The sequence below is a fragment of the Eretmochelys imbricata genome, chromosome 6 (genome assembly GCF_965152235.1).
Source record: "Eretmochelys imbricata isolate rEreImb1 chromosome 6, rEreImb1.hap1, whole genome shotgun sequence".
In the NCBI taxonomy this organism is placed as follows: Eukaryota; Metazoa; Chordata; order Testudines; family Cheloniidae; genus Eretmochelys; species Eretmochelys imbricata.
The window spans coordinates 98,539,917-98,559,824 of record NC_135577.1 but is presented as its reverse complement, the minus strand read 5'-3'; positions in this window follow the sequence as shown (position 1 = coordinate 98,559,824).

The following is a 19,908-nucleotide window of genomic DNA, read 5'->3' as shown; positions in this document are numbered from 1 at the left end:
TGTCTTGTACAAAAGGGGTAATTTTGTAATGAATAATACTCAAGATGAGCAGGAGTAGAAATGTGCTGGGTGATGTTACTGAAGTAAATGAAAATATATGTTACTGAGGTTAGTGAGAATATACTACTGATCACCTGACCATGATGGTGTTGGTGACTGTGAAATGTTCAGGGTGATTAGACAGGCAATACAAATAAAAAACTCAATAATAATGGAGGATATTAACTATCCCCATATTGACTAGGTATGTGTCATCTCAGGGCAGAAAGCAGAGATAAAGTTTCTAGGCACCGTTACTAAATGCTTCTTGAAGCAGCTAGTCCTTGAATCTGCAAAGGGAGAGGCAATTCTTGATTTAGGCCTAAATGGAGCACAGGTTCTGGTCCAAGAGGTGAATATAGCTGAACCACTCGGTAATAGCCACAATAATGTCTGGGTAGTTAAATTTTATTAGAATTCTTTGAGGAGGTCAACAAACATGTGGACAAGGGTGATACAGTGGATACAGTGTACTTGCACTTTCAGAAAACCTTTGATAAGATCCCTCAGCAAAGGCTCTTAAATGAAGTAGGCAGTCATGGAATAAGAGGGAAGGTCCTCTCATGGATAAATAACTGGTTAAAAAATAGGAAACAAAGGGTAGGAATAAATGGTCAGTTTTCACAGTGGAAAGAGATAAATAGGGGGTCCCCCAAAGATCTGTTCTGGGGACAGTGCTGTTAAACATATTCATAAATAATCTAGAAACAGGAGTAAACAGTGAGGTGGCACAGTTTGCAGTCAATACAAAATTAATCAAGATAATTAAGTCCAAAGCAGACTGTGAAGAATTACCAGTGGATCTCACAAAACTGGGTGACTGGCCAGCAAAATGGCAGATTCAATGTTGATAAATGCAAAGTAATGCACATTGGAAAACATCATCCCAACTATACATACAAAATGATGTAACCGCCCAAGAAACAGGTGTCCTTACAGGTAGTTCTCTAAAAATATCTGCTCAATGTGCAGCAGCACTCAAACAAGCTAACAGAATTTTAGGAGCCATGTATAAATACATGGTATGCCCACACCTTGAATAAAGTGTGCAATTTTGATCATCCCATCTCAAAAAAGGTATACTAGAATTGGAAAAGGTACAGCGATGGACAACAAAAATGATTAAAGATATGGAACAGCTCTCAGATGAGGAGAGATTAAAAAGACTAGGACTTTTCTTCTTGGAAAAGAGATGAGTAAGAGGGGATATGATAATCTATAAAATTGTGACAGGTGTGGAGAAAGTGAGTAAGAAAGTGTTATTTACTCCTTCACATAACAAGAACCCAATGAAATTAATAGACAACAGGTTTAAAACAAACAAAAGGAAGTACTCTACACAATGCACAGTCAACCTGTGGAACACATTGCCGGGGTTTGTGAAGGCCAAAACTATCACTGGGTTAAAAAAGAATTAGATACATTCATGGAGGATACGTCCACCAATAGCTATTAGCCAAGATTATCAGGGATGCAACCCCATGCTCTGGGTGTCATTAGCCTCTGACTCCCGGAAGCTAGGAGTAGATGATGGGTGATGGATCACTTGATGATTAACAGTTCTGTTCATTCTCTCTGAAGTACCTAGCACTGACTACTGTTGGAAGACAGGATATGGGGTTGGATGGACCACTGGCCTGACCTGATACAGCCTTTCCTATGTTAGTGAATATGATCTGTCTATGCCAACTATCTGCTATTCATTGCTCATGTTGTGTGATTGGGTTACCAAACTCACATGATAGTTCTGCTATTTCCTGATGGTGTGGGTGAAACTTTTTGAACAGGAAAATAACAAAAAATGAAGAAGTTTCCAACATGACTTTTTAAACCAATACATAGTTGGGACCTGTTCAATTTGCAACTCTCATTGAAATAAATGGGAACTGTGGGTGCTCAGCATCTCTGAAAATCAGACTCTTGGACTGAAAATTCAACAAAAGTTCGAGACTCACAAACATTTTCATGAATACTTGATAGCCATTCATATGATTTTGCTTCTAAGGAACATAACCTCACAACAACAAATCTGCTTTTTATTGTGCCCAAATATACATTAATTTTTACAATATTCAGCTTTTTCTGGGGTGTAGCACAATGACAGCCATGAAGTCCTATGTGGCTACAGAGCTATTATAAACTTGAATCTGAAATTTTGTCTGAGATCTGAAGAAGTTCAGTTTTACCACATTTCCTTTTTCCTTTTTCATTCACCTTAGAGAGTACTGAAATATTACTGTTCTTGCACCAAGAAACAAGAAATACAGAAAATGCCATTCTATTGTGATTTCCAGCCCAATTTTACAGTTTCAAGAGCTCTGAATAAAGTTTGAATTCTTATCAAAGGATTCAGATACTTATATGAACCAAACTTTTCCACTTCAGCCATTCCTAATAGAGCCATTTATTTAGGACCAGATCACAATATGCTTACACGGAGTAGCTTCAGTGCAATCAGTGCTACTACTTGAAGAGTAAGGTAATTCTGTCTGTGTTAGAATTGCAGTATCTGGCCCTTAGTTTAATTTTTTTTTCTAAAATTCTGTAATAGTGTATTCATGGCACGCACTACTAGCAAAGCCAATCAAACAGATAAAAGCACACAGGCAACAGGCATTTTAACAGACCATTTAATAAAATGAATGATTTGCTCTGTCCCTGAAAAAATTAGCGGTTGTTCCTTCCTAAACTCAACCTTCCTAGGTTTCAGAGTAACAGCCGTGTTAGTCTGTATACGCAAAAAGAAAAGGAGTGCTTGTGGCACCTTAGAGACTAACCAATTTATCTGAGCATAAGCTGTAGCTCACAAAAGCTTATGCTCAAATAAATTGGTTAGTGTCTAAGGTGCCACAAGTACTCCTTTTCTTTCAATCTTCATAGAGATTGTGTCATCTGTCATACACATGAAATGTAAACTCATGAAACAATGCAACTCTGTACAAGTGCCTTCAAACTCAATCAGATTCTTATGACATGAAAATCATGAATTGTATGATACATGTACAGGTAATTAATATGCTGTTCCTTAAAGGAGAGTGACCACTGTCTTAACTATCTGTCGAGAACAATGGATCGCTATCTGGTGATAGGTAGCAACTCATAAGGAACTTTCATAGTGATGTTGTGCAATCCATACTTTATAAAAACAGTACTACGTCACTCTACAGTTATGACCTGAACACTATGGGCCGGATTCTCAGGGTATGTCTACACTGCAATTGTCTGACCAATGCCAGCAGCCTTTCTCTGCTCTACTGCAGTGAGCAGATATTCTATGAAGCAGAAAATCCAGGGCTGCAGAAATACTCTAATGTGTGACTACTGTTGAGCCAGTAGTGTAATAATATCAATAATATTTCTTAGATTGTAAACTGTGGGGTAGCTGTGTCTAACATGGTGTTTATACATTGTGTACCAAAGATGCTGGAGCCTCTGGGCACTGGGTAACATTAATATTATTTAAAATGAATATCAGAAGTTGACAGACAAAAGACAGAGTGGTGTCTTGTGGTTAGATCAGGGAGCTGGGAGTAAAAACTACTGTTTTTTTTCTATATCTGCCCCTGAGCTTGCATGAGACTGGTTAAGTCTGTGCTTCCGTTTACCACTGGATAAAGTGGAGGTAATTAAACTTACCTACATCATGGAGTTTTGTGAAAATGTAAATTAATGAAAAGTGCTTTGATGTCCTTCGGTGAAAGGCACTAGTAAAGGTGCAGAGGTTTAATACATATCTGCTCTTGTTAGCGATACATCTAAATCACTGATGCTTCACAATGTGTGTGGCAAGCAGTGGTGTTTGATTTAATTTGATGCATACAGCAGTTTTGTCTCTTCCACAAGTAAGATGGGGGGAGATGCTCTTGGTGCCCAGAGAAACATGCCTTAGAAATGTGTTGTTTAGTACTACTGTGCAGTGCTGTGTCAACATGAAGAGCTTTTTTCCTGTTCAGTTTTGTTCATGACATGCACTGAAGCCAATTTAAAAACCCATTTTAATACATTTTTAATTTTCTATTGTCATTTATTACCCTATTCAATATAAAATTTGAACATTTCACAAAGGAAATGACACTCTAAAGTGCATAAAGCATATACAAGTATATCTATTTGAATGGCATTTCTACCAATTAAGCAATTTTATAGGCTACAAAAATGCAAATAGTCTATAAGTTAATAAAAATATAAAAAAGAATAACCTGACCAGCATGACTATAGGGTTTTCTGGCATACAATAGCTAATGCTTCCTTATCCACTGAGATTTACTCCATTTTACTGCCAGATATAAACACATTTAGTTGCACCTGCATGCTACAAAATGATGTCCAATGTCTGTTTAGTTAATCATATGCTCAGTATGCATCCCTGGCCACAGGAATTACTGAAGTACAGTGACAAAACATAACAAGAATCACATATTGCAGATATTATACAGTAACTTGAAAATAAATGGTTTTACAATGAATTTTCCTGATGCTCTCTTTAATATATTAGTACAATGTATATATACACACAAAAATATGCCACACCATCCAAGCTATGATAAATTCAAGCAATTACAAGCAGAGGCATAAACCCAAATACAACAGCTGTTACTCTTTCATGTGTTTTACAAGAAACCAATTTTTTTCTACTCCAGAGGCTAACAAATGCCAGCAATTGAGAACTGTTTGCCCATTACCTCTGAGGTTATTTTCAAATAATTTGCAGCAAATCATCCTTTCACCTCTTTTTCTCCTTCCAAAATATCTACGAAGAGATCAGTTTACTCTAATTTATCCATTATCCTAATTTATTCACTAAGTATTCTTTTGATTTTTGTTACTCTAGGAATTGATTGAAAATAGTTGAAATACAAGCTGTGCTCCTTAATTGTGGCTCACTGGAGTCACAGAGTTGGCATGGGGGGAGCACAGGTTCTGTATGTGGCTTGCCTCGAGCTTGGCATTAATCTCTTGGGATCTCTGTGGATCGATGAGATTGTGAACCAGTTCTGTGTCTTGTTATGTTAACCCAGGGGAGTGGGGGAGCAAACTCCACTACCCAATGCAATAATGGTGGCGAAAGCTCTAAATTCATCCCTGTTAGCCCTTTCCCTTCCATTTTCTAGCAGGAGGGGACAACCTTGCCCTATACTGCTATCATGCGTAACAATCATGGAGTCATTGACTATTATACGTTAGTCTAGGTGCTACGTTTCTGGTCGAAATTACAATAGAGTTAGTGAGTCTGGCAGCACGTGTGGGTCTCAAGAAGGACAGCAGAGGGGAGTAGGAGAGCTCAGAAAAGGGCACTTGCATTATTAACTACAGAGGAGCAAAATTGATGGGGAACATGGGGCATTACTGCAACTATTTCAAGGGTGAAAACATTTTGTTTTTCTTTATTTCTTTATAAATCTCTGGTGGCAAATATAACACTTGCAAGTATAACCAAAATCTGTGGGTGAAACTCTGACCCACATTGAAATTAATAAGAGTTTTGCCCTTTGACTTCAATGGGTCCAAGATTCCACCCTCTGTGTCTTAATGGATAAATCCTTACAATTAAGTAGTTAATTAAATATAATTAATGAATGCAAATCCTGAGGTGGTATTTTTACCCAGAAAAAATCACATATGGTTTTCTTTCCCCTCTGTGTCAAAGAGGCAATTACATTTTCAACAATGAATTGCTTTTAATGTCCAAAAATATTCTACGCTGAACAAAAATATTTAAATAGCCCTTTTTGGTGAGTAAGCAAAGCCAATGTATACAATGTACTGTACAAGACTCTTTTACATGAAATTGTGTACATAGTACAAATAGTTTGTGGCCAGAAGAGTATTATATTAGCAAGGGTTCTGTGGATGCACTATACACATAGTAAGGATTTGTTTAAACTCTGTAGAACAGTGTATGATATCTTATTGTATTATTTGAAAACAAGTGAGACTTAGACTTGTCTGAGGTCCAGAAGGAGATGAGAGGCAGACCAGCTGAAAGTCTCTGGGTGAAGATAAAAGGAGGAAAACAGGGGTAACTTCATGGTCGGGGTCTATTACAGGCTACAAAATCAGGAGAACAAATAACAGAAATATCCGAAACACAACTAATGCAGGAATTTAACTTCCCAACAAACTATTGGAAAGTAATATGGCAAAACACAAAACTTCCAATAAGTACTTGAATGTATTGGGGACAACTTATTTCAGATGGAGGAAATAACCATGGGAGCAGGAGTTTTAGACTTGATTTTGGCTAGGAGGGAGGAACTGGCTGCGGAGCTGAAGGTAAAAGGCAATCTGGATTAAAGTGATTCTGAAATGATAGGATTTCATGATTCTATGGAAAAGAAGTCGTGAAAGCAGTAAAACAAGGGCAACAGAATTAAAAAACGCAGGCTTTCACAAACTCAGTAAACTGATAGGTAAAGTACCATGAAAAGAAAAAAGTGAGGGAAAAATGAGTTCACGAGAGCTGGCAGTTTCTCAAAGAGACAATATTAAAGCACAACAGCAAACTATCCTGATGTGAAGGGAAAATATACAGAGTAGCAAGAGGCCAATATACCTCCGTCAGAAGTACTTTAATAACTTGAAAATCAGAATGGAATCTACAAAACATGGAAACTTGGACAAATTGCTACGGATGAATAAAAAAGATCAGTGCGTGCTAGAGAAAAAATCAGAAAGGCACAAAACGAGTTACACCTTGCAAAGGACATAAAACCATTAAATTCTATGAATACATTAGGAACAAGAGAAAGATGAAGGAAAGTGTAGGTCTAATACAGGAATCAGCAACCTTTGGCATGCGGCCTGCCAGTGTAAGCCCCCTGGCAGACCGGGCCGGTTTGTTTACCTGCTGCATCCACAGATTCGACCGATCACAGCTTCCACTGGCCTCAGTTCACCGCTCTAGGCCAATGGGGGTTGCAAGAAGCGGTGTGGGCTGAGGGATGTGCTGACCACCGCTTCCCGCAGCCCCCATTCGCCTGGAGCGGCAAACCGCAGCCAGTGGGAGCTGCGATCTGCTGAACCTATGGACGCGGCAGGTAAACAAACTGGCCTGGCCCTCCAGGGGGTTTAGCCTGGAGGGCCGTGTGCCAAAGGTTGTTGATCCCTGTTCTTTGGCCTGCAAAATGCAGGAGGTCAGACTAGATGATCATGATGGTCCCTTCTGGCCTTAAAGTCTATGAGTCTATTAAATAATCCGTTTGTTGGCACACAGATGATAATAAAGTGATAAAGAATAGCCAGCATGGATTTGAGAAGAACAAATCATGCCAAACCAATCTAATTTCCTTCCTTCCTTCCTGGTTACTGGCCTAGTGGATAGGGGAAAAGCAGTAGACATGACTGATCTTGATTTCAGCAAGGCTTTTGACACATTCCTACATGCCATTCTCATAAACAAACTAGGGAAATGTGGTCCAGATTAAATTACCATGAGGTGGGTGCATAACTGTTTGAAAGATTTTACTCAAAGAGTAGTTATCAATGGTTTGCTGTCAAACTGGGGTGGAGGGATGTATCTAATGGGGTCCTCCAGGGCTCTGTCTTGGGTCCAATACTATTCAATATTTTCATTAATGACTTGGATAATGGAGTGGATAGTATACTTATAAAATTTGAAGATTGCATTAAGATAGGAAGGGTTGAAAGCACTTGGAGGACAGGATAAGACTTTAAAATGACCTTGGTGAAGAGAGGAAATGATCTGAAATCAACCAGAATAAATTCAATAAAGACAAGTAAAAAGTACTACATGTAGGAAGGAAAAATCAAATACACAAATACAAAATGGGGGTTATACTGGATCACAAATTGAATATGAGCCACAATGTGATGCCATTCTGAAAAAAAGATAATATAATTCTGGGGTGTATTAACAGGAGTGTTATATGTATGATTCAGGAGATAATTGTCCCACTTTATTTGGCCTCTAGTGAGGCCTCAGATGAAGTACTGTGTCCACTTTTGTGCACCACACATAAGAAAGATGTGGACAAGGTAGAGAGAGTCCAGAGGAAACCAACAAAAATTAAAAAAAAGTTTAAAGAAAACCTGATTTATGAGGAATGGTTAAAAAACCTGGGCATAATTAGTATTGAAAAGAAAACAGAGGAGGGACATAATAATGGTATTTAAATATGTTTAGGACTCTTACAAAGAGGATGATGATCAATTGTTTTCCATGTCCATTGAAGGTAGAACAAGAAGTAATCATCTTAATCTGCAGCAAGGGAGATTTACGTTAGAGCAGGGATCGGCAACCTTTGGCAAGCGGCCCTCCAGGGTAAGCCCCCTGGCGGGCTGGGCCAGTTTGTTTACCTGCCGCATCCACAGGTTTGGTGGCTCACAGCTTCCACTGGCTGCGGTTCACCGTTCCAGGCCAATGGGGGCTGCAGGAAGCGGCCCAGCTGAGGGATGAGCTGGCCGCTGCTTCCCGCAGCCCCCATTGGCTTGGAGCAGCGAACCGCAGCCAATGGGAGCTGCAATCCGCTGAATCTGCAGGGCTTACCCTAGCAGGCCATGTGCCAAAGGTTGCTGATCCCTGCATTAGAGATTGGAAACATTTCCTAACTTGAAGAATATTTAAATATTGGAACATGTTTCCAAGAGAGATTGTGGAATCCCCGTCCTTTGAGAGTTTTAAGAACAGGTTAGACAAACACTTGTCAGAAATTGTCTAGTTATACTTGGACCTACTTCAGCACTGGGAGCAAGACAAGATAATCTCTCGAGGTCCCTTCCAGGCCTATATTTCTGTGATTCTATGAAATGATATAATTAATGACCATTTTCCTACAGATAAAAAAAAAATCCCAGCCAGGAAAAAACAAACAAGTCATACAAAACAATTCAAACTGAGCCATATAAAGATGTGTTTAAATGGTTTAGCAGAACATGTAATTCTATCTCTAATATTTTTTGTCAGCTTGTCCCATTCTACTTAGTGTAGGGTAGCAAGAGATAGAAGTCGGTAACACTATAGAGAGAATTCCTGGACAGACAGATTGTTGGATAAGTTATAGCAGTAATGTCACTAGGAATAAAGCCAGAACAAAATTCACAATCTGTTCCCTATTTCTTTAAGTTCGTATGACATTTCCATGTTAACCAATAGTCTCACAAATCCAGCATCTACAATGTAGCAGTTATAGACACACTCATTTAGAGAAGCGGACAGAGGTCCCCTGAAAAGCAGCTGTTCACTTGTCACTCATTTAGCAGTAGTAGCAATTAGAGCTGGGTTCGCTGGCCAAACCGATTTTTTTTTCCAAAAAGTGCCAAACAACCTTGTTTGGGGGTCAAAGAACATGTTTTGTTAACCCTGAAATGCATTACTCATTTTTTTGAGGGGTGAGGGGTTAGCCTAATTTTTAAAATGTCAAAACAAAATGTTTTGATTATTTTAGATTTATTTTTCTGACTGAAACAAATTGGCAAATTTGATCCAAACTTCTGAACTTTTTTGGTTTGTGTGAATCTGCATTTTCTCGGGGGGCGGGGGGGGAATACTTCATCTGAAAATTTTGCCCAGCTCTAGCACCAACTCACCAACAGGAGGAACTGCAGCTATGTGCTAGAGTGGCATACTGGAAGGCTTCAGAGTAACAGCCGTGTTAGTCTGTATTCGCAAAAAGAAAAGGAGTACTTGTGGCACCTTAGAGACTAACCAATTTATTGTTGTTGGACGCTACTTGGTCAGTGTTCTACCCCAAAGCAATGATCTTCCTACGAACCGTGCCAACTCACATTCTGAGTGGTGATGGTGTGGGAAGAAGGTGCTTCCTTCTTGATTCCAGATTTGGGGACTCAGTTTACACCTGTTCACATGTGCTGGAATCACAGTAGTCCCATCTGCATCCCTAAGATATACTGGTTGATCAGTTCATTACATCAATCAAGCATTCCAAAATGACTGATACTAGAATGTGCGACGCTGCTGACTTTGCATTTGTCTGCATTTGAAGAATGAAAGTTGTTTAGCTTCCTTTGCCTTGAAAAATTTGAAACAACAAGAGAAAATATTTTGCTTTTCCATTAACTCATAAAAACACATATGCCACTATATCAAATGACATAACACCAAATAATTTACAATTAAAAAAGGTTATCAAAACATTGGCTGGCCAATCAGGATTGTAACCACTTTACTTCCCCTTTTCCCCCTCTCCTTTGTCTGTCTGTGTTCTAGATTGGTAAGTCTTTAGGGCCAGGGCTATGCTTTCCTTTATGATTGTGTCATGCTTAGCACACTGTGGGCACTTTCGGGAACAAATATTTTATCAATAAAAATGAATACGGTAATCATTTTTTATTAATCTTATTCCATTTACAGAAGACTTACAGTACAATTACCTAAGTAAGTGTATTGTCAACTGTTACCTTTGTCAACCAAACATGCCATCTTATAAAAAAAAGTGATATTATTTGTTTGACAAGACCTATTTTCCATAAAACTATGTTGACTGATACTAATTATACTAACAGCTTTTAATTCTTTACTTATGGTATCCCGTATCAGCCTTTCCATAATTTTGGCCAGGATTGATGTCTACCTAACTGTCCTATATGTACCTGAAACATTCTGTTTACTCTTTTCCAATTTTTGGCACGATATTAGCTGTTCATGAGGAGAAAGCTTGTCTAGCTTCTGCCTGAGCTATATCTGATTACAAGATTGGCTCTAATGCACTTTGCACCAGCCTGCAACTTATTATAAAAGTGTATATTCTATAATCCTATATACAGTTTATACATGTTATATAAAAACTAAGGGTCCTTTACACACTTTCGCAGTATGAGATGTCCTGGTGAAGCAGAGATAAGGCCAGTAGTGTAAATAAGAATTAGACCAACATGTTAGTAAACAAATATATAAATGCCAAACTATTGCCATGGCATTTTAAACTATTTATAAACAGAAAATGGAGCAATATTCCAATATCAGTATGATCCTTTCTCCCTGAAAAGTGAGGTTTTCAGATTTTGGTTAGGAGATTTTTTTGAAGTAAAGCTAAATTGGTTTCAGCATTTCCCAACTAGCACATATTACATCTCATTAACCAGTCACTTTTTCTATATACTTTGGCCTATCTCTCTCTTCCACCTACAACTAGAGTCACCACTACCATCAAGTGACTGAAGCACTGATCAAAGAGGAGAGCCTGGCTGAAGCGTAGCCAGCCTGTGGTGAGAAGCATCTAAGTTTGTAAGGGCATTGAAAGTGTTAAGATCACTTTAGAATGTGTTTTGCTTTTATTTCATTTGACCAAATCTGACTTGTTATGCTTTGACTTATAATCACTTAACATCTATCATTATAGCTAATAAATCTGTTTGTTTATTCTACCTGAAGCAGTGTGTTTGGAGAACATGGAGCAACTGCCCCATAAATAAAAAGTCCAATGTGGAGATTTGTTATGTGTCAAAATGTATATTATTCTCTCTCTCTCTCTCTCTCTCTCTCTCTCACACACACACACACACATTATAAAAAAAATGTACAAAATATGACCTGGTTAAGATAGTGTCATTAATAATGTAGCATCAGGGTATCCAAATGAAGTAGGTGAAACTGCACAGTTGTAAGATCTCCAACTCCTTCAATCTAGCCAGAGTCCACAGTTAAAAATGCCTGATCCCCTTGAGCTGGATCCAGGCACCACCACCAAAAACACTTTTATTTTCACTTTCAATTTCTCCAAGACTCTTTCAAACCACCAGCACGTGGAGAAGGAGAAACTGGTTCTGCAAAACATGTTGATCAGAAAGCACTTTAAAAAGGTGGTTTTAATCCTGCATCATTTTCCCTGTAGTTCAGATGGTGAAACTAAAGTACAGGAAAGTTAGATGATTTTCCCCCCAAGGTCTCCAAGTAAGACACTGATCTGGGAATAAAACACAAGTTTCTTGACTCAGGTGTCCTAACCACCAGACAACATTCCCACCCAATATCAAGCCATCTTTCACTTTTTTGCAGGAGGAAGAAGAGTAAAAAAATAGAGTTTCTTTTTCCTCCTGAGTATATTTTGGCATTTCCTCTGCAGTGGATTTCAAGAGACCAACCCCACAGCTATATTTTTTCACAGAAGAAGTTCTGCTCCAAATCCTAGCTTATTTTTCTTGTAAGCCCTCCAGAATTTAAAGGCTTTTCATTTCTCTGTCCCTTTTGAAAAGCCATTTCAAATCTATTACAACCGAGGGTCTTATTTTAGATTTCCTGGTCATTTTGTTATTCCAACTGTCAGGGCATGGAAACCAACATTCTTCTTCCCCAGGTGAAGATGAAAACAAGGAGAAAGCTGATTCCTAACTGAGCAAGAGAACAGAAGCAAAGAGCTCTTCCACTGTTCACATCAAAGAAGCCAGGAGGTTCCAGAATTTCATGAACAACACATACCACCCTAGGCTCTATGTATTTACTTGCTTAACCTGCTTGTGGATTTGGAGAAATATTTAGACTGAACAAATCCTAACCTGAGTACTGGTATCCATAGTAACAGTCCTCAGAGTAGCAGGAAGATATAGAAGACTAACGCTTCTAGCACTCAAGAAAGGGTAACATAACAGTTGGTACATTCATTTACTTGAGTTCCACTTTACTGTCATTCAATGGAAAATATACTTAGGCAGGGATTGGCAAGAAAGCTTGATTAAAGAGGGAACCAACCAAACACTGAATGCAAGTGTTTTGTGAGTCAGAAAATTGTGGCTCACTTACTTATTGTGTTAGTCTCTGAAATTCTGACCCAGCTGGTACTGTCAGCAGGTGTGGAAATAACACCAGAAGGACTTTCCTTTTGCGTATATCCAGCCCAACCTAAATCTCTGAAATGCTGGAAATCTTGAGGGGGATTGTTCCTATGAAATTCCCAGCCCAGTTTTGCAGACCCTGCATACAGAGGGTTTGGAGTCCCAGCCTTTTCTCTTGCTTGTCTCTAAAGGAGTGGGAATAGAGTTCTCCTGTGTTTCCTCAAGCACAGGGACTGGAATTTTGCCTGGCCCAACTACAAAGTACTAAAGCTTTTCTGCCCTCTCCATTTCCACTTCACATTCACAGAAGGCCCTGCAGAAGCTGGCCCTGAAGTGGCAAGATTCCCATTTTCCTGAAATAGGAAACTGACTCATAGAAACATAGACTTGCCGGAGGTTCGCAGAGGAGACTTGTGATGGAGCTGCACGTGGAATCCTGGCCTCCTGGCTCCCAGTCCTGTGCACCACAAGATTATCTTGGTCTAGTTTTTTCATTCAATCAGGCCAAAAACGCCAACCCAGCAGCCTTACTGTACATTGGCACTTCTGTTTCCACTGCCAAATGGAACTCTCAAAGGCCCAGGCAGTGTAAGGATACAAAACAATGGGGAAAAATATTAACCAATTTTTTGAACCTCAAACCTTAAAAATAACTTAGGGACATATATTCAGAGTATTTTTAATTTGTCCAGAGCAGTTATTTATTTCCCTAGTTATTTTCACTGGAGAATCAAAAGAAAAAAATGAACGGTTTAAAATGGACACAGTTGATTCAATAATTATTCAAGATTTATTTTAACAATTAATATATGCGATGAGGGAAACTATGACAATATTTCTATGAAAAAATGGATTTGCATATACTACAAATCTGATATAAGTAAACATTTTCTGATGTGAGAAAGTCCTTATTTAAAACAAAAGCCCTGATGGAAATAGGATTGCCAACTTTCTGATTGCAGAAAACCAAACACCCTTGCCAGGCCCATGCCTCGTCTCTTCCCTGAGGCCCCACCCACCACTCACTCCATCCCCGCTCCCTCTGTTGCTCAATTTCACACCCCCTTGACCAGTCGCTCACTTTCAGCAGGCTGGGGCAGGAGGATGGAGTGCAGAAGTGGATGAGGGCTCCAGCTGGGGGTGCAGGTTCAGGGCTGGGGAAGAGGGCTGGGGTGTGGGAGGGAGTGAGGACACTGGCTGGGAGTGCAGGCTCTGGGGTGGGACCGGGGATGAGGGAGTTGGGGTGCCAGACTGGGCTCAGGGCTGGGGCAAGGAGTTGGGGTGCAGGAGTGTGTGGGAGCTCTGGGAGAGGGCTCAGGGCTGGGGCAGGGGATTGGGGTGTGGGAGGGGGTTCAGGGTGTGGGCTCTGAGCAGCGCATACCTCAGGCGACTCCCAGAAGAGGCCAGTAAGTCCATGCAACCCACAGGTTCAGGGGCAGCCAGCTGCCCACACCCACAGGCACCACCTCCACAGCTTCCATTGTCCACAGTTCCCAGCCAATAGGAACTGCAGAGCTGGCGCTTTGGAAAGGGGCAGCGTGCGGAACCTCCCTGGCTCCCCCTGTGCCTACGGGCTGCCGTTTCTGGAAGCCACACAGAGACAGGGCATGCAGGGAGCCTGCCTTAGCCCCTCTGTGCTGCGACCGGACTTTTAATGGCCCAGTCCGGAGGAGCCAGGGTCCCTTTTCGACTGGTTGTTTCCATAGAAAACAGGATGCCTGGAAACCCTAAGGAAGAAATGAACTTTACTCTTGAGGCCTTAACCAGACCAAAGGGCTTGATTTCTGCAAGTGTTGCTCCCATCAGTAATAGTAACACAAGTAATCCTGTTGTGTAAATAAGACAATTTGTGCACATATTGCTCATTGTGTCAAAATATTGAAGAACCAGGCCCTAAAATAGGGGTGGAAATGCTTCCAAAAGGGTTTTCAAGGCAGTCCTAATGGCTTCTCGCTCTCTCTCAAGCTTGGTAGGTGACTACTAATCAGGAGTTGGTAAGTACATGCATTAATATCACCAACTAAAGGCTATTTTCATAATAGTCTCAGAAAGAGATAAGAACAGGAAATGCAGGAATGGAATATGTTGAACTTGCCTGTAATAATCACAATGCATGAGAAATGAATATTACTGTCTCTCCAACCTCCTTTTGCCATCTACTATACTTAACCAGCAGTGACACATCCTTTTATAGAGACACCACTCAAGACGTTATATACAATAGAAAGTTAGCCAGGCTCACGTTTCCTTAAGGAAGTCCATAAATCATAGCTTTAAAAATAATATAGGAATAGTGGAGCACCTTCTGGCAAGTGACTACTGTGTGTACAACATCCGCTATAGTTATTTTCTGAAACTAGTTGAGCTTAGTTGTATTTGTCTAACCTGGAAGTGACCTTTCAGATGTGGATATCATTTGAGGCAGAACAGGACAAAGATGTACATTATTGCAACCCCTCCCTCTGTTAATATAACCTAACAACCAGGAATCACTGGAAATAAGATCTTTAAATTCTTCATCTCATGAGTATTAAACCTTTGAAGGTAGTGCAATTTCTAAACATTTCCATCCTCTATCCTAGTACACAGAGATCTATCTAAGCCCTGGTCTACACTGGGGGGGTGGAGGGGCGGGGGGGATCGATCTACGTTATTCAACTTCAGCTGCGTGAATAACTGTACAGATCAAAAACGTCAATGCAAAATATTTCATCATTTCCAAACTGAACTTTTTTGGAAATTTTTGTTCTGCAAAAAAAATTTAATATTTCAACTTTTCATCACAATTCAAGAGGAAAACACATGTTGAAATATCAGAATTTTCTACAGAAATTCCAATTTTCAACTAGCTCTAATTGTTAGAAAGCTCTGAAAGATGCCCAGGTCCCACTAGTAGGAGAAGGACTTTAGTCGTGTAAGATTAAGGTTCTGGAAAATTCCCAAACAGCTGGGAAGAGTGAGGGTAAGAAGTGATGGGTCTCCTGCAGCATTCAGGGGGGCTAATCAGTAGTTCGTAGGGCTGTAATTTTAGTGGTGTTTATGTTAATAATGAAAATGCCATATATATGTTAATGTTCCTTACAAGAAAAAAACTTTATAGATATGATCTGATTTCTCTAGTCTTGTGCTTCCTTCCCCCATTCTTACATTAAATATTTACCCGTGTTTGAAAGGTGGGGTTGGCAAATACAACCATCAGCCCACCAGGACCTCCTGCAAACACCAGCAAGGGTAGATGCACATTGTAAATCAATGCACTCAGCTCTGCTCTACTTTATAACTACTGAGCTGCTTAGTGGAAACTATCCTTTCTTAGACTTTCTTTATTGACAATTTCAATAATGAATACCAATTAATTAAAAACAGACATCATTTTTTAAACATTGTATAGAAGAAGACTGGGGGCTAAGTCCATTGTTTTGAAAATAGAAGGTCCTAATTATATTCTGCACAGTAAAAAGCAAGTGAAGTTGTAGTCAGTACCCAAAGCATGATGAACTTGACGCAGAACAGTTCAATGTACTGGCTTTCATGAGAGACTGTAATAGCTCCCGTAGCGTCAGGGTGCATCTTAGTCTGTATCCAAGATGACTTATTAATCCTGAGTTTCTCCCTCGCATTAATTAAAGAAATGTTAACCCCTGACCTGCATGTGGGAGGGCCTCTTCATCAACAGTCAAATCTGTTCCAAAGGCTTTTGTATCCCTGGTGGAGGATCAATAACAAGCTCAGACTGAATTATGGTGGATGTTCAGGGAGGAAAAAGGTTAACATCAAGGATAATATTTTTCCCTGTCTGTTCTTCTCCCCTCAGTGTTAGAATAGTTAATGGTCTCCTTCAAACTCACAACCCACTCATATTTGATGATGCTCACTAATGAAGGAACTTTTTGAAGAGCAGTAGCTAGGAAACTGTTTTGAATATCAATGCCAAGGGTGCTGAAGAGAAAGCAACAAGCGACTGCACTGCCTATGTGACTTTTCCTTTGCCCCCCGCCTTCCTGTTAGAGCTCCCAAGCACATCAAGGTTAAATATTAAGCACTCAAATGTTGCAGTAGACTTGACAGAGTAATCTTTTCAAATAAGCTACAAAACATTTAAATTAATTTCACGCTGACAAAGGATGTCGGACTGACAGCCCTGCACAGCAAAGTAATTCACAGAATGGATAGCATAGGTGGCATCAGAGCAAGCTTTGACTACTCTGACCTGATGTGCCTCAAACCTGGAGGATCACTTCTTTAGGTTAAAATGAGAGGCTCTGTATCCACAACTCATGCAGCCCATGAGTTCTCGACTCAGACTACCAAAGTGCAATTTCTCAACTTTCTGATGTGGGTGACTATATATCAGACGTAAAAGTGAATAACTAGAGAAGTTTCAACACACGGGGGGCTGGGGGGGGGAGGGGCAGGGGGAAGGGAAACCCATTCCTTTTTAATACAGATTGCAAATGTGTTTGATGATGGCATTTTTTACTTAGGTGGCTGATGCTGATCAATCCTTTCAATGAGTGTGTTGCTATCTAGTTTAATGTGCTGAAAGTAAAGATAATTCTGTACAGTCAGGCTCTGGAATAAAGAGATTCAACTGCCCATTCATGCAGGAGCATCTCCTTCAAACATGCCAAGAAGGGGAACCATCGGCAATGGCCGCAGAGGTCTTTCTTAACCAGAAGGAAGGGGTTGGACAAGAGCCATCAGCACCAAATGAGTTCTCTGTAGCTACCTCTTCCTTATTAGCAGTTTGCTAGATGAATTCTCCGAGACCAGCCAAGTGGAAACATAAGATGCCTGTCTAGTTTAAAATCCATTCTGCTCTGTTAATCCAGATATCGGTCTAAAGGTATCTGGTGTTTAATTGGGGTTTTTCTTCCTTAGTAGTAACCTCAAGAAAATGAAAGTTCTAGAGAGGCATAACAAAATGTAAACAAAACTTGGGGAGAGATTAAATTAACCTCCTAAAATATTGTTCCTATTCCCACAGATCGGGGGGGAATGGGGGAGAGAGGAAGATCAGACTATTTGTTTCTGATCATCTTCCAATGTTCTTTTCCCCAAGCAGGTGGCAGTGGAATACAGGAACATGACACATACTTGCAAACAGCTTTCTCCAGCAGCTGTGTTACTTGCTTGTATTCATAGGGCCAAGTTCAACGACAGCATGCCTAAGAATGACAAAGTTGGTAACTAGACAACATAGCTTAAGACACATACGGTGGGCACCTGACACACTTAAAGCTTTTTTATTCCTTGTTCTAACTGGCATTCTCATTGAAATGAATGGAGAAAGAGAGAGATGGAGAAAGAGAGAGAGATTTATATTTTACACCTTAAAGATCTCTAACGAGAAATGTTACACTGAGATCCAGAGGTGATGAGGAGAAACCATCATTCCAGTTGTGGAGTTAAAAGGGACCTAAACGCTCCTTCGAGAGTAAATGAACATGCTAAAGAGAGAGATATTTCGCAACACTATTCTATCCTCCCACATGAATTTTCAAAACAAACAGTTATCAGCGGGTGCAGTGGCTGCATTACATATAAGGAAAAGATAGTGTTCATCTAAACGCTGTAAAGAACATTTGGGGTTCAACTATGAAACCTCTCCAGCGTGTATGTCATAGATATAGTAACAGATGATGAAACCAGTAGAAGCAAATAGACAACATTGCATAAAATAAGTGGGAAAAAAGGAATACTGTCCAGGATCCCAAGGGAGATAAAGATCAAGGATGTGTGTAAAGCATCTCTTGCCTGACTTGGATGTGATTTTTTTACAGAAACTGCTGCTGTGTATCACGCCTGATGCACAACCTGTAGCTATCAGCTATGAAATATTTTTTTAATACAAATTTTGGAAAGTAAAAACCCAGAATGGTTCCATCTGATCACAAAATTCAGCCAGACAATAAGATGAACAGGGATCATATTCTGACAGATATCAAACTTATTCAGAGATGACTTTTTTGCTGGGGCAATGGTCCTGCACTCAGTTGCTTCTAAACACTGAATGACACACATCCCCAACAGGTCCCTTTGTATTCATATTGCCAGGTTATACATATCACAAAAACTCATATTCATGAGGTATTTCAAGAACCTCTGTCTCAATGATGGCACCAATAAATGCTGGACACCTTTAACTTGCTCCCTTTTTAATGCTGTTTGTAAGGAAGCATAATAACTAAAGGATTTGGTTTTGACCGCACCTCGATTGGGAAAGTCAATACCCCATTTCTCTGCAGCTTGCAAGTAAATTCTATATGTAGCCCTGTGTACTCAGAAGCACCAATAGAAATCCACATGAGGAAAGGGCACAAAAACAGCAGGTGACCGTGTTGACGGATCTGCATGCTTCCTTTGATGTTAGCATCAACCAGTTGATAGTACTCAACCACTTGCTAGACATATATAATGTTTTTGCGCATTGGATGTGGGTTACTAAACAAGCTGTTTCCCAAGCCCTGTTGGGGAGAAACCTGCTACAGAGACAGTTAATCAAACAAAAGAGACCAAAATAGGTGAGACAGCCACTTTGTAGATAGCACAACACACACAGACACAATTAATTTGTATCAAGATACAAGATACATTGCATGTAACAAGATACTTTGAAAGTACAGGAAGCTAAAGAGATATAGCTTATATCTTTCTCTCCCCCCACTAGCCAAGAGAATGAACTCAGTAGGTTTAAATCTTGCTTCATGCACACAGTGAAGTCTAATATTCTTCCTTGTACGAAACAGAAAAGGGAAACCTTTAAAAATATCTGAAATTTTTCCTTGGTTTGCTTATGGTTTACAATCTGTTTCCTTCTTCCACTTACATTCTCCCTCTGAGGAGCTCAAAGGCTCAATAACTAGTTTACACCATACTGTTGTGCCTTTATCCAACACCAGTATCCCATGCAGATACCAACCTCAGATGTCTGCCGAGTGGCAGCTGTTGTCTGGGGCCTGAAAGATCAGCTTCCCAGGGAAGAAGAAATCAGCTACATGGAGCCTGGGTATAGCTCTTAACTTTACAGTTTAACTTCTTTAATTTACACAAATACACTAGACATGTAATGTAAACAGGGAAATCCCTTAAAGTATTTTTCTATACAATCTGTTTATATAC